The sequence below is a fragment of the Vanessa tameamea genome, chromosome 25 (genome assembly GCF_037043105.1).
Source record: "Vanessa tameamea isolate UH-Manoa-2023 chromosome 25, ilVanTame1 primary haplotype, whole genome shotgun sequence".
Lineage (NCBI taxonomy): Eukaryota > Metazoa > Arthropoda > Insecta > Lepidoptera > Nymphalidae > Vanessa > Vanessa tameamea.
In genome coordinates, this window is record NC_087333.1 from 1,770,821 (window position 1) to 1,782,640 (window position 11,820).

The following is an 11,820-nucleotide window of genomic DNA, read 5'->3' on the forward strand; positions in this document are numbered from 1 at the left end:
ATATGCATTTAGTAAGAAGCAGTTATTTTAATATAACTAACGGACACTCCAATTTTATTATATGTATAGATTACTAAATTATATAGTATGTAAGAACAAAAATAACATATTAGTATATATGTGTATATAGATATACTTATGTAATCGATATATATATATTGTATTAGAATTATATTCATATTTAACATGAATCTCGGAAAATGGCACGGACACAAATGTGCACAGTTCTGTATATACCTGGACCACTTAATGGTAAGTAGTCACCACCGCCCATAGACATTGGCGCTGTAAGAAATGTTAACCATTCCTTACATCGCCAATGCGCCACCAACCTTGGGACCTTTTAAACCAGTACACAACAACAGTAATTATTGCTGCTTCGCGGTAGTATTTAAAATACTATTAATAATTAAGTAGGTAATTATCAAAATTAACACTTAAATTGACCTCCATTACTAATTAAATAACCGTTTCCATTTTCAAATTAAATATATAAAAATTTAAGTAGCTAAATAAAAACGTTTCATTAATTTAATTTAAATTCTTTTAACAATTTCTGTCTTGCTTGGAGCAAAATAGTTAAATTATGTAAAGAACTGGGATAATTCGCTTAGCGTATTGTGTCTACTCGCTTAGTTTGGTTTCATTATTTTAAAATTTCATCTCTATATTATTTAATTCATTTAAGAGATTAAACTTTATTCTAGAAGTTTTTTTCTGAATTAGGAACTTGTAATGAAATCTAGAAGGGTTTTATATGCCAATATTTCAAAAATTATTTAAGTTTCGCAAGTACGCAAAGCCTCTTTTAGTGACAAAAGCAGGTTTCCTTTCGACGTTTTCCTTCAAGTTCGAACTCAGCTATAAACACAAATACGACAAAGAAATCACACAGATGCTTGGCGAATTAGAATCCGTAATCTCCTTTTCTAGCCAGTGAGTGATATCGACTCGTAGGAATCTTATGCCAATCGAAAAATATCAACAGTGTTTATATATTTTGTGGTAGGCACATTTATAAGCTCGTGGTACTGAGACGCTGCAATCCATAACAAAGATTATTAAAGAGATCTTATTCTTAATGCATGTTGCCCAAGTTTTAATAATCATAATAAAATTAATAAAAAAAAAATTAAGCTTTGAAGCAAATGTTTGATAGATACGCATGAAAACTTGATCCGACGCGTTTCAGTTTCCAAACGATGTTATCCGTGATCGCTAAACACGGGATTAAACAAATTATAAACGGAAATTAATAAAGTTAACGTCAAAACTCGTTGGTGCTTGATCGGATAACAGCTCGTGATATTCGTTTACGATCCACGTGTTATTTCCACTAAGCCATCTGGTATTTTCATTGTTCTATCCTAATCTAATACATGCTTGAATATATATATACAAATATGAATTAAAAATAGTTACTGTATAAATCTTGACCGCGTGGAATGATGGCAAGAATGCTAGCAGCATTTCCCCGTTGAATCGCAATTCCGATCCTCTGGTGCTAAAAACGAACCAGCCCTCCTGTCACCAGTGGGGGCAATAAAGCGAGGTGTTATACTTTTGATGAATATATCTAACACGTTAAGCTGTGTACACCTTTTCTATGTAGTATACGCGCCACATATACTTAATAAGGGAACAGAAAAATACAGAACGGTGGTGGAGGCCTGTGCTCATGTGTGAACGATATTCCGTTTGCCGTTACGGAATACAAGTGGGCTGTACCGCCAAGGCAATCCAATAACTATTTTACAACAAAAAAAAACAAACAAAAAATAAATTTACTTCAAGCTAAGGCTTCTGTTTTTGCTAAGTAGGTACTCAACTCGAGTTATTATTAATAATATAATTAAATACGAAGTCAATTGTCAAGACGATCCGATTAAAACCTGAGACGACATTATTGGTGACATTTTGTTCTACTAAAAAGAAAAAGACCCGGCTATAATTTTATAACTAACATTTACATCATTAAACTTTTTTATAAATGGTTAATATTTAAAAATATTATATCAACTAAACCGTTTTAAAAATATATATATAATAATCATATAAAATACGGGGAATATATTTTCATCAATGCGATTTATGAAATAATGAATATTTTATAGAATTGAAATGTTTGATTAAGTAAAAAGCGTTTGATTTGTCATATTATACTGATTGTATCGTTTTGAACGCGTCCTTTACGTGGATGGCTTTTGAGAAAACCTATTATATTTAAATATAGAATATTTTTATTGAACGAGCGATATGATACTATTCGATATATTTGTCTATGGTTATTCCATGCGTAATCGTTTTATATCCCTGGATAAATTATTCAGGCTTAGTCCAGGCTAAAAGTTAAATATACTATTTTGTAAAATCGTTGCTTTTTGAAAATATTATGTAAGCATAATTCAACACAACTGTGACTTTAGTACATAAATATAGTATTTTATTTTAATTTTATTGTTTTATTAATACGTACACATTTATATGATATATTAAAAAAAAAAAAAAATAACTACACAAATACACGAGTATTATGGTAGACAGAAAAACTTAATTAAAAAGTAAGTGAAAAATTTAAAAATAGAATCTCTTTAATCTTTCTTCTTTTTTTTCTTTAAAATTATTTCTATCAAATTGCCGTAATTTAAAAAAAAATTTAATTTCTCAAAAACAAAAAATAATTAAACAATCATAAAATATTTATTGAAAAAAGTTATTTTATTATTGGTAAAATAAAAATATACTAAAGTGTCTCTTTTGCAATATTTTTTGCATGATATAAAATCATCCGAAATTCTTTCTTCCATTACATACATATTTCTATGAAACAAAAGAACAATATGAGTTCATAACAAATATTAAGGGAAAGTTCACATCAATTATACAATACAATAAAAAAAGTAACTCAAACGCTTATTGATAATTTTCTTTTAAGACTTTAAGGTTTTCTAAATATTGTATTTATTTTTATAACGGTTTTAAATAAAAACTTAATAGTAAAATTATTGATTATATCACATTATTATAATAAATAAATTATTTAAAATCAATCATTAATATAGTTATAGAATACTATATTACTGTATGTTTAAATTATAGACAAAATAATTAATGTACTTGTTTCCACGAGAAAGACAAAGTAATTAAAAATTTGATCGAAATTAAAAAAATATCCAATAATTTATGTAACATAATAATGTATAAAAATAACATAATATACAACCATATATGACAGTTACTTACGTTTCCAGAAGCTGGCAAAAGATCAGAAATATTCACTAATACAAAATTAACAAAATTAATTTTCATTTAACACACAATTAAAACTTTTTCGACAACTTTCACAACAAAAATAGGTCTTACATATTTAGATCTGGCACTAAAAAATTTACCACTACATTACATTTGTTGTTTTTTTTTAATTTTTAAACTTTTCCGGCGTTCGAATGTGTAAGCGAACGTTGTACGATATCAGGCATGCACTGCGAGGCGTAAGCGGTGTACAACTGATTTCCCGCGCTCGGCCATGACAGAAATACGCTGCCACAGATTAAATAGGAGCGGTATATCGTACTACACCAAAGAATATTTGAATATTTCAAATAGATTATAATACTATTTTCTTTAAAATATTTTCAATACGTAATAAATTAAAATAAAATAATCTTTTTTTATAATTTTTTTAAGTAAATAAATTAATAAGTATTTCATTACATTCTACATTTAAATGTGTCAAAACTAGAATATTTTTTCTTAACTGCCTCTATTATTTTTAAATTATTTTCTTCTATTTAGACGGTCAGTGACATAGGGCTAGGCCGGCAGTTTGACGATTTGACCTATAACGGTTGAAAAGGGCACGGCCTCTAATGAATGAATAGATTGAAATCAAGGGTTTCTCTGTTAGGCAAGATAAGGATTTAAAGGGCTCTTTTCATATTGTAAGTTTAAAAATACTAATTCTATATACTCCGTACTATTTAATATGAAGATAATATACAACAATATATTTTTTTTAATTTCCCTGTTTTAAGTACTCATAAAAAAAAAAAAAGATTTTGACCATATAATATATTACGTACGTCATCGTCAGCTAAACGTCATCCACTGCTGGATATGGTCACTCGCAGGTGGGGTATTATATACATATACGTCAATATATTTACTTCATACTCGCTTTTCCGCGCACCAGTTTCACGCAAGTTAAGCTTTATTCCACCGCCATGGGTCGTTACGCGATATTTTATAGTCTATACGAGGGTTTCGTCCAGCAGGGAGAATCAGTGAACGATAGAATTAATCCAATCATCAACTAAAGATGTCACTTCTGGATAACCGCTTGGTGCACTTTGTGCTTTATCCAAGACTGTCTAGGTATGTACCAACTTCAGATCTCTACTATCACAAAACAATACTAAGCATGTGTTGCCAGTTAGCTAGTGTCACCACAGGCACAAGGGACTCAACAACTTAGTCCCCAAGGTCGGTGGCGTAATGTAAGGAATGGGTAATCTTTTAATTTTACGTGATCACTTATCATAAGGTGGCTCACATCACAACGTGCATCAAGCAATTGATAATTCTATTTTAAAATTATACCAATATATAAGACGAATGCCAAATAAAAAGTCCTTGGTTTCCTTATTATTTATGAAGCGCCGTGTACGTACACGTTGAGCTATCACAGAAGTTCAGTGCACTATCCTTTTGCGAAGATTTTGTGTATTCTTTTAAATCAATCAAGGTTTTAAGCTTTGTACTTTTAACTGTTGACGACGAACTGTTTAAATGACGACCTCCGTGGTCGAGTAGTGTGTACACCGGTTTTCATGGGTACGCCGCTCCGAGGTCCCGGGTTCGATTCCCGGCCGAGTCGATGTAGAAAAAGTTCATTGGTTTTCTATGTTGCCTCGGGTCTGGGTGTTTGTGGTACCGTCGTTACTTCTGTCTTTTCCATAACACGAGTGCTTTAGCTACTTACATTGGGATCAGAGTAATGTATGTGATGTTGTCCAATATTTATTTATTATTTATAACTGTTGTAGTTTACCTATATATTTTTATTATTTCTTGTTCGCTTCTTTTGATCGATCATCCATTAATCTGAAATATATACTTGGTGAACTAGAAGTTTGATATTCTTATTTCTGCTTGATGTACGATTGTTTTAACTTCGGACAGTTACACAATATAACACTTTAGATATGTAACTTAAATAAAAACCTCTTAAACGTTATATATTTGATGGAAAGCGTGAAATAAGATTTCATTGATTTCCATATTGGTTAAATAATCATTCAATTTTATTTAAATCGAAAAGGAGTTTTTTTTTTTAATTCAAAGTATACGTATATATAAGTTTACGTCATAATTAAATTTTGAACTAAAAATTAAAAAAAAAAAAATTAATCGTATTCAACCTTTGTGGTTCTGGCAGAATAGAATAGAGCCACCCACTTTCAATGCGTGGGCCACCAATCGACCTCGTTACTACCTCGTCTGGTTGCAAATGTACTCCCAGGGATAACTGGAGTCAGGTTGACCATAAAAGTTTACCAAAAGTTTTATCATGCAGTTTACAGCGAATTGACCTAAAATAAATAGGATAAGCGTAATCTATAACAATAAATATTCGCATGTAGGAAGCAATACACTAATCCAATACAAAAGCTGAACGTTACACTGTTTCAGGACACATTACGGTTGCAGACATGGCAACAAGATAAGGTTGCATTTGTATAAGTATAGGTATTATATACTTTTTTGTATGTATTATTATTTTGTTTTAATGTGCCTGCATTTTATTTCCAGGCAGCATCGTAGTCCGAATTTTTGGATAGAAAATTGATGCTGAAAAGTTTGTGTCGAAAAGTGCTAGTCTGGATGATCCATAATCCGATTTATTTTTATTTTTGCACTAGTGACGCTTTCATATCGTTCCTCTTATTTTTTTGTTTGCTTATACTTAAGATGGGTTTTCTGTTTTTGGATTGACATACAAAAAGTAGAAGTACATGCCCTACTAAGGCCTTCTGCTCCCGTTGAGGAGAAGGCTTGAAGCTGACTCAACCACACTACTCCAATGAACTCGTATTGGTAGATTCACATATGGCCAAATTTCATTGAAATTAGACAAATTCAGGTTTTCTTATGCTGTTTCCTTACACCACCGAATACGAGATGAATTGTACACACAAATTAAGCTAGTGGAACTTCAGTGGTGCTGCCTGAGTTGGAACCCACAGTCATCGATTAAGATACACGCGTTCTAACCACTAGGCCATCCCGGCTCTTGAAACAATGATATAGGCAGTATTGCTATTTTTTATTTAACTAATAATATTAACGTAACCAGTAGACTGATAAACAGTCTACCTAATAATAAGCAGTCATTATCACCCATAAACATTGGTGCTGTAAGAAATGTTAACAATTCCTTAAATCGACAATGCGCCACCAAGTTTATGGACAAAGATTATATCCTTTATGCCTGTAATTACACTGGCTCAGTCACCCTCAAACTGAAACAAGAGTTAATAAGTAGCACTGTTTAGCAATAAATTTGAGATAAGTTCAACTAATCCGGGGACACAAGTCCTATTACTAAGTATAAGATGTAAAGAACTACTAACCACGATATATGACGTTGTCTTTGGTGATTTATAGTCGTTTTCTTTTACGGCGGCTAATGTCAACTGTACCACTTCCAACTTCTGGACTACTGGCTGTCACTAAAAATGTTTTGACAGGAAACACCACTGTCACTGACAGATAACCCCATCAGTGCAACTGTACATACTTCAAACTTATAGACTATTTTCTGGCCCTGATAATCGTTTGACAGAATAACCCAATAATTTTTATCAGCTCACTGTACACACTTCCAACTTTTAGATACTGGGCTGTCGCTGAGGTTTCATCCACGGAAAGCAAATCAGTTTTTATCGGCCCGACTTGGGGTTTGAATCCAAAACCTCATGATCTGTGGTCTTATATATACAAATCCAATGGCAGTCAATCATACATCTACAAGGTCACGGTTAAAATCTAGTAGGTATATATATACATATGTATTCATTCAATATAAAATACGTATTTATGCTGACGTAGATTACTCGAGATCTAATCGGTTTTTAATGTAATTTTCACCTTTGAAGAGGCTATTTATAAAGGCTTAATGTATTAACGACTTCGTGAATATTATAAAGTTATAATATTATAATGAAATCTTTATTGTTTTTATTTTTATTAAATGATTCGCTAGCACCCTAAACAAATTTTTTTGAAGATGAAGATTCGTATCTTAGGTAAAGTAAAGTAACGGCCTTTAAATGACCTACTGCTGAGCTAAGGCTTCCTCTGTGTTAGAAGAGAAGGTTAGAAAACATTTTTCCACCACCCAGTTACAAAACATGTGCCAGATTTTCGTCCCAATACTTTCAGGATTCCTCACGATATTTGCTGTCACGAAATAAATCTAAATATTTGTTATATATATATACATAAATTATTATTACTATTACTTTAACTATTTGAGTGCAATGCCATCCATAATTTATTTACTTTAAAAGATTTACATATTATATATTAAGTTTCATTTTGCATTTGTCCTTAATATTTTAATAGATTTATACAAGTACAAAGAACTTATAGAAGCTCCACCTGTTAAAAATTAGGTAGCCCAGTAGTGCCAACTTTACCGGAAATTGTCCCATTTTTTTTTAATTACAAGACGTAGATGATAAATAAATATTCAGCCACAAAACAACAGCTGTCATAATATGAATATTTGTAATAAGTACGTGATGTAAAGTAACATTTAGTTATTGATAAGGAACGTACGTTGTTTTTGTACGAAAAATGTAGGTTTAATTAAAAATATATTACAAATTATTATCAACGATAATTTATTATTGCTATATTTCGAACTCTCTCAAAACGTGAAATGGTTAATGTTATGAGTCTCTGGCGAACGAATGAATGAATGAAATGAATGTCGGAATTGTATTATATGGATAAAATATAGTTGATAATTATCTACTTTCCGCAAATTATGGACATAGTTTATATGCAAAAATGAAAAATACCAGTTTAATTACTTGAGAAACTATTTAATTTATTACATAGTATAAAACAAAGTCGTTTACCGCTGTCTGTCCCTATGTATGCTTAGATCTTTAAAATTACACAACAGATCTTGATGCCAAAGATAGATTGATTCCAGAGGAAGGACTATATTTAGTAGAGATACACTGATGATTTTAAAGGTTTTTGAAGTGATGTCATAAATAAACACATTTTTGCGCTTACATTGCAAACGGCTGATTGGCATTGGCTGAACCATACGAGGTAGATCAAAATAATGTAATTGAACACCTAAAAAGATTTTCAAGGCAAGGCGAAAATTCCGCGATGGTATATGTCTATCTCTTAGAGATAGCCATTTTTTATCCTTTACTTTTTACGAGAAATAATGGCTTATTTTCGAAGCGATTTTAAAGAATACAGTATTAATCCTTATCAAATTAAGTACCTTAAATACATTTCACATTTAATATAGATCAATATGGCCGTTTACAGCATGTAATTTAAATGAATATTTTCGAAGATATTACAGATTTAAAGCGCAGGGACGTAGCGGTTTGTATTGTCTAATGACTGAAAAACTGTGAACGTTGTAGGACATTCTGTAGTATATTTAGTATCAGCATTGAACCCGTGCGAAGACGGGGCTGGTCGCTAGTCTATATATAAATTTATCTATACTAGAGTGTCTCCCGCGAAATTACGCGTTTATTCAAAAGATTATTTAGGAATTTCGAAATCTATGACAGGTTTTGTTTTGATTTCATTTCAATGTAAATTGCAAGTCACTCATTTACATTTGGAGCCATTTCGTTTGATTGTTTTGTGCTTATGGCACACCACCAGTTTGATTTAAAAATATATATATATATTACATTATACAGAGCATATTTTGAAAAAGGTTTATAATATCACGCTTCGAATCAAGTGGGCAAAGGTGCGTGGATCAGATAGTTTGTATTACATAGCAAGAGAGTTTATAAGAATAGTTATATATCTGGTGTTTATCTCCCGTAATGCGAGTCCATTTCGAATAACGTTTGTGTTAGATAATCCGCTTATTGGAAACGCTTACAAGTTTTATATACTAACGGCTTTTCCTCATGTTGCTAAGAGTGATTAAACATGATGTCTTCTACTTTCGAATGCCAAACCAAATATGAAAGAAAGAGAGAACAATATTTTAATAAACACCTTCTAAACAAGTTGTGTAGTTCAGACGATCGGTATAAAAAATCATTAATATTATATTTTTTTAACATTTTCAGGAATACTAAAATACGAATTAATGTACGAATATATGAATATACAAGACACATCGGCTAATAATTCTTACAACTTCGTTTATGCGATCAAAGACATTTAGCTCTATATGTTCGACCCATAAAAAATTTCACCCCGTAATCTTTCACTCTTAGGGGTGGCATTTAGTCTTCATATTTAAATGAGATCAAGCGGAAAGTATACCCTCCCAAACAAAAAAAGATTTCTCCAAATCGGTTAATAAATGATGGAGTTTTGAGGTAACAAACAAGTTAGTCGGTAAAAATAAGATATACGTCAAAATGAGAGAAAAACTACCTTCGTTATGGCCAACCGTTATCCTTATTGATATATATATTCCTTTTATATGGGAACATAAGATAATACAAGGAAATACTGCCTTCTACCTGCGCCACGTCACGTATCGTTTTACGTACGTACATTTATATTATGAAAGAATAAATATTTGTGTGAAAGACGATATGGCTGGAAAGAATGTTACTAGTGAGATGACGTCAGACAGAGAAGTATCGAAGAAGAAAATATGCTGCGCCGACCCCAAAAACAATTGGGATAAGCAGGATGATGATGATGAGGATAAGAAAGAACAAAATATTTTACATTATACTTCGTCTTGAAATCTTATTTGATTATAAATAAATAAATATTGGACATCACATACAATGCTCTGATCCCATTGTAAGTAGCTAAAGCACTTGTGTTATGGAAAATCAGAAGTAACGACGGTACCACAAACACCAGCAAGAGAACATAGAAAACCTAATTGTAATAATTATCGTACATATAAAAAGTCATTAAATAAAATTCGCTGTTTTTTTTTACGAGTATTCGAAATATTACCTCACAATTAGTCAAGTCACCAGATTTGCTAATAATTACTGTAACTGCCTGCAAGTGTCCCACTACTGGGCTAAGGCCTCCTCTGCCCTCGAGGAGCAGGTCTGCTGCAGCTTATTCTCCAGCTGCTCCAATGCTGATTGGTGTATTCAACAATTCAAATTCCATTGAAATTGAATAGAAATCTGATGATTTTTATAAAAGTTTGCTAAATTGTTTAAATGTACAATAATTTCTCCAATCGTGTATCGATTTCCCAAAAAAGCATTTTAACTATTTTTAAAATGCAATTAAAACTATGTTTGGGAAGAGAGATTTTCTAGAACTTCACTTTAAACTTATTCACATCAAATCATATGAGAAGCAGTGTAAAGAGAAAAAAACAAGTTTGAAATTAGATTGACCTCATTTGATTGGAACTGGTCTTGGATAATCTTTGGTATTAACTACGGATTCATGAAAATTCTTTGACATTGAATTGACATGATTTTATTGGTCTAAATTATGGATTTTGCAAAATCTTTCATGAATACTCCGCTCCTATTGGTCGTAAACGACATATAGCCAATAGTATTCCTCGAAAAATATGCTATATAACACAGATTTTTTTTTCGAATCGGTCCAGCAATTCCTGAGTTTAGCGCTTTCAACCAAACAAACAAACTCTTCCAGCTTTATAATATTAGTATAGATTGAATTCTGTTCAATACATTTAATATATCTTTCAAACGTTTAAAATATATTCTGTGTCAAAATACACATTATAACTTACCTTGGGAAATTACCTCTCCTTAGTGAAGACTAAATTCAGGGCTTACAGAGATTTAGTCATACATATTATATTGAAATGCTTTTAACACGTTTTGTTATACTTTAGGTATTAATAATTTATACTAATACTATAAATGCGAAAGTGACTCTGTCTGTTACCTCTTCACGTTTAAACTGGACTGATTTTAATGAAATTTCGTAAGGGGTATGTCGGAGATGGACTCATGCTTTCATCCCACGAGAATGTAAATGGGGGTGACTTGTGCGCAATAGGTAGTTTTATATAATTTCGCGCGGATCATGCCACAGGTTCAGCTAGTATAATAATATGACTTTAATAATATTGTATTTTTGGATATCGTTTTACTTAATACATTATACTTTATTTATTTTATACTTAATAACATTTTTTGAAATTAAATATAAACGTACTATATTCAAATAGCCTCATTACATAATTTAAAAGTAATGCTAGCAGCGGTTCGAAAAGTAGATTCTAGTAAAAAGAACCGGCGAGAAACTCACCGCTAACTTCTCTACATGGCTGACGCTGACTAAACGTTAATAGCCTCATCAAAGCAATTTACTTCTCACCTTTCCATGCGGTTATGTATACAGGAACTATTTGTAATTTTTATTGGGATATAGTTGAAGACTTAATGTTAGTAACTCTTATGTAAATAAATGTATCATTTCCATAATATAGATCTTTTCGATAAAACTAGAAATATAATAAATATTAAATAGATCTACAGTAGTCAACTCATAATAACTATTTTTATCTACTACAGATTAGAGCATACATACTAAATTTATATGACACCAGCTGTTCGTCCCGACTAT

At 31.4% G+C, this 11,820-nt stretch overlaps 1 protein-coding gene across 1 annotated transcript in view; it reads right to left on the reverse strand.

Moving 5' to 3' along the window:
* Positions 1 to 3,492, reverse strand: part of LOC113401810 (orexin/Hypocretin receptor type 1-like) — a 139,457-nt gene extending 135,965 nt beyond the window's left edge. Inside the window, exon 1 of the mRNA XM_064218886.1 lies at positions 3,244 to 3,492. The gene's annotated coding sequence lies outside the window, so the exon portion shown is untranslated. The remainder of the gene's footprint in view (positions 1 to 3,243) is intronic.
* Between the last annotated feature and the right edge of the window lie 8,328 nt (positions 3,493 to 11,820).